The following is a 4,923-nucleotide window of genomic DNA, read 5'->3' as shown; positions in this document are numbered from 1 at the left end:
CAGAATGAGCATTCTATTGAGTCAAATCTATCATCAAATCTTTGTATATAAGATTTGAAATAGTCATGTCCTAGTTTCAGCTGTATTATAGATGAGAATATTTTCTTTTTACATTTAATTGAACAAGATTTTCACTTGGGTTTTGTTTCAAATCTTGAATAATGTATACTCTTCTTTTGTTTCTGCCAGCTTTCATTTCACTTGTCTAAACAAGATTCTTTTATTTTTCTCTTTATAAAAGATCAGGACACAATTTTTTGAATAGATCTGCTTAATTCTGCACCCTTTTTTGCAGCTGAATCAGCCAATTCATTATCATGAATATTCATGTGAGCAGGAACCCAGTGCAGATGAATTATCAGCTTTGATGTTCTTCTCTTTTGAATTTTCAAAACAGAGTTTAAGATCAGTTCAAGATTCATTTGATCATTATGAATCTGACTATTTCTAAGTCTTTTTAAAGCAGCTTGACTATCAGAGAATATCCATGCCTCTTTCAAACAATTTCCTCTTTTATGAGATTTTATTTCAATGAGTTTGAAAGCTTTCACTATTGCAAATAGTTCAGCATCAAAGACTTCACATTCAGAGCCTAGATTCCAGAAATCTGAGATAAAATTAATATTATCTTCAGTATAAGCAATGCCTGTGCCTAATCTATTCAAGTTCTCATTTTTTAAGTCATCTGAATAAACCAGAATAGAGTCTTTTATATTGATTGTAGAAATTCTCTTCAAATGCTGTTCATATTCTTTCTCTTTTAATAGTTCACTTATTTGTAAGTCTATAAGAGATTCAAGCTTTTCTCTTCAGGGAGATAACTTCTCATGATCAACTTTTTCAACATTTAAAGAAGAAAATTGATTTTTAATCAGAGAGCATAGTCTGTACAGTTGAGAAGGCATTTTCTTTGAAGAATTATTTTCATTTCAATCAAGAAATCTATTTCAATTCAGTTCATTTCCAGAGTTAATTGATGGAAATGAAGAAGAGACTCTTTCTCTGATTATATGATTTGAGCTTATCTTTACAACTCTCAGAGTATAGTTCATACAGGCCTTTTCAAATCTAATAGCAGAAGGAGGAATTGAAGCTTCAATTTTCATTGCTTTAATAGGAGATGATTTGAATGCTCTCAGAATTCTTCTCAAGGCTCTGTTTTGCAGACTTTGAAAGAGTTCAGTGAAATTCCCTTGATTATTTCATCAAACTTGAACTCCATAATCAGCTACTGATGTAATACAGGCTATATATAACTGTCTCATAGCCTGGAAGGATAGACCTCTCTCTGTATTTGATAGTCTGATTATGTTGTTCAATAGTCTTTCTGTCTTGACAGTTCTTTGTTGAATGTGATATTTAAAATTCAACTTGGAGTTTAACCATACTTCTAATCATTTGACATTTACACTGGGTTTAATCTCTCTATTTAAAAGAGTTAGAGATAGTTCTTTCTCATTGAGTCTAGAAAAGAAATGAATTAACTCAGTTTTATTCATATCAAATTGAATTTGATTGATATCTGCTCTAACAAAGATTTCCTTTGCAGCTTCTTCAATTATTTTCAAATTCTCTTTGATAGTTTTTGAGCTGTAGACTAGACCAATATCATTCACATAACTCAGAGATCACACTATTCTCATATTTCTATTTTTGAATAGATATGCAGTGTATATTGCAAATAAAATGAGTGAGATTGAAGATCTCTGTGGTACTTCTATTTTTATCTCAGTCTTGTCTTGTTTCATTCCATCAAAGAAGAGTTGTATAATTCTTTTAGATATAAAACAGTTAACCCATTTTATTAGAGAAAGTGGCAGTTTTAATATCTTCAATGTCTGAATTAACTTTGACTTTGAAACATGATCAAATGCTCTCTTTATATCAATAAAAACTGCAGTTGAGACCAGACCCTCATGCTTTGCTATTTGAATATCATGAACAACTGAGAGAACAGTGTCAATTGCAGAACACTGTTTTCTACCTTTCATTTGTTCACTGAATAAAAGAGAATCATCTATAGAGCTTATGAAAGATAGTTGAGTAGCTATTATCTTTTCTAAAACCTTTTCTAAACAGTTCAATAGAGATATTACTCTATATGACTTAGGAATTGAAGTTTTTCTATTAGGTTTTGCAAGAATCACTCCAGTGGCTTCTCTCCAGCATTCAGAATGATATTCATTTTTCAAGAGATTGAAAAAGAGCTCAAAATATTCATTCTTTAAGTAGGAATATGTATTTTGAATAATCAAGTGATTAATTGAATCAGAACCTGCAGCAGTTTTAACAGAACTTGAGAAGATAGCTGACTCTAATTCATCTTGTGTAAGATCAGGCCATTCCCAGTCATTTTCATCAATGTAGTTGAGAAGTGATATATTCTCTTCCTCTGAATCTGAATCTGAGTCTGATGAGTTCTGAAAGAGAATCTCATGAAAGCTTGACATTTTTTCTCAAAAGAGTTTGCTGTATATGATTCATTCTGAAACTCATATTCTAAGGCTGGAAGTTTTGCTACACTTCTTATTTTAGTATAGTTAAAAGCTTTAAAAATTTCCTTCCCTTGTGCTTCTTCAAGAAATTTATTCCAGCAGTCTGTTTTAGCTCTTTTGATATCTGAAAAATATTCATTTCTGACAGCTTTGAACTCTTCATCAGATATTACATCATTTTTTCAATCTCTTCTAGCAGTAGCTAATTCTTTCCTTTTAGATGAGATATTCTCATTTCATCAAGGTTTTGAATACTCAGAAGATTTTCTTTTTGAAATATTATCTCTAACACTTGTTAGAATAATAGATGTAATAAGCTTCACTCTATTCTCAAGCATTTCATTTGAGATATCTTGACCAGAATTTCAATATAGCTCATTCTGTCTTTCAGATTTTAGCAGTTTTATGCTTTCTTCACCTGCTTTTCAATCAGCTTTTTCAAAGTTATACTGATTAGAGAGAAGAGGATTTTCACTCATTTGTTTTTCACTCAGTTCAATATCAAATTGAATAATCTCATGATCTGATTCTGATGTCTCATTTGAATCAATAAACCAGTTTACAAGTCTTCTTTTCATTAGATTTTATGATATGAAGGTTAGATCTATAATAGACTTCTGTTTCATGTCTTTTCTAAAGAATGTTTGTTGATCAGACTTATTAACCAAATCTATTGAATGCTCAAAGGTTCATTCAATCAGATTATCAGCTCTCACTGCTCTCTTGCATTCTGAATTTCATCAGAAATGATGTGTATTGAAATCTCCTGCAATTATAGAGTTTCTTGATGAAGTTATGTTCAGAAATCCTCTATCAATTGTCCAGATATTGTTATTTTCCTTCAATGACTTTTCATTATAGATATTTATGAGCTGTATAGTATCAAACTCATTTTCTTTATCTATAATATCACCCACCAGAATATCAGGGTCAGACATGATATCAAATCTTAGATTAAATTGATATCTTGATCTCTTTCTTCCATAGATCACTACTCTTGACTTTATCTCAGACTTTTGAGGTAAAAAGCAGTAGTAGCTTGAATGAGAAATAACATATTTTTGCTCAGCATCAAAATTCGGCTCCTGAAGCAGTATAAAATCAACTTTTTATTCAAATGCAATTTGAAGACAAGAATAAATACAATTTGAGTTTCTATTCACATTATTTTGAATAAATGTGATTTTTGAAGAGTTTTTAAACTTTTTTTGTTGTTTTTATTGTATATTCATACTAAAAGAGAGTAGAGTAGAATCTAATCACTATCATCAGATAGTAGATTATAACTGTTCTGAAAAGTAGGAATCTCAACTGCTTACATTATATCTAGTTTATCACCAGAGTCATTTCTCAATTCTCTAATCTTAACAGGAGTTTGAGAATTCAAGTTCTGTTTACATTTAGCTGGAGAGTTGGAGTTTGAAGACTTAGATAGTTGAGAGTTTCTTCTTTTTAAGCTTGCAGTTGTGAGTTTACTGGCTTGACTCTTCTCTTCAGTTCTAGATTGACTTTGAGCTTCATCTTTTCTCCAGTTCTTTTGAGTTCTAGAAGCAAACATACATTCTTTTGAGCTAGATGCATGTTTTTCTTTGCAATTAGAGCACTTAAGCAGAGTATGTTGACAAATTTCACCTCTTTTTGAGCATGTTTCATATTTATGCTCACTAGTTTTGTAATCTCTAGCACAGAATGCACATTTTGAGTCTCTAAAACATGAGATTGCAAAGTGTTCATATCTTTGACAGTTTGAACACTGTGTTTGAGCTTTGAGGTTCATCCTTGAGTCTTTGTATTCATGAACTCTCATTTTCAAACCTGCTACTCTTACTTCAGAGATCTTTGACTGTTCAAGTGTTTTTGTATATACTAGAACAGAGGCATTTCTCCTGCTTTGTCTGAACTCAATTGAATTTAGTCATACAGGCTCCTTTCTCAGTTGAATAGAGTTGTATTCTTTCAATTCATTTTTGAGAAGTAGCATTCCTTCTTCACAGTCAAAAATTTCAACTGGAATATCATGAAGAATGAATTTGCCTCACTTTTCATCTCTTTCAGATAGAATTGTTGTGTTTAACAAAGATTCTACTGCTGACTTCCAGAGATTCTCATTCTGAATAAGGAATTCAGCACTGAATTCAGACATTGTAGTCAGAATTAGACTGGCCGCCGGGACCATGAATTTCACATTTGGTCCCATTTGATCTGGTCTCATACATTTCTTGGCGTAAGTCCCACCAGGACCAAGCCTCAAAAAAATCTGAAAATGGACCATTTCTGAGAGAAATGGCATGAAAAATGACCAGATTTAATTCAAGAACAGTGAAATGAGAGTAATTTTCCAGAATAAACTGTGAAAGATGATCATTCTTTCAAAATCAGAATGAGACTGAGACTGAAGGTCAAAATCAGTCCCAGTATTCTTCTCAGT

The sequence above is a fragment of the Blastomyces dermatitidis genome, assembly GCF_000003525.1.
Source record: "Blastomyces dermatitidis ER-3 genomic scaffold supercont1.8, whole genome shotgun sequence".
In the NCBI taxonomy this organism is placed as follows: domain Eukaryota; kingdom Fungi; phylum Ascomycota; class Eurotiomycetes; order Onygenales; family Ajellomycetaceae; genus Blastomyces; species Blastomyces dermatitidis.
The sequence above is the reverse complement of the archived record's forward strand: the minus strand, read 5'-3'. Positions refer to the sequence as shown.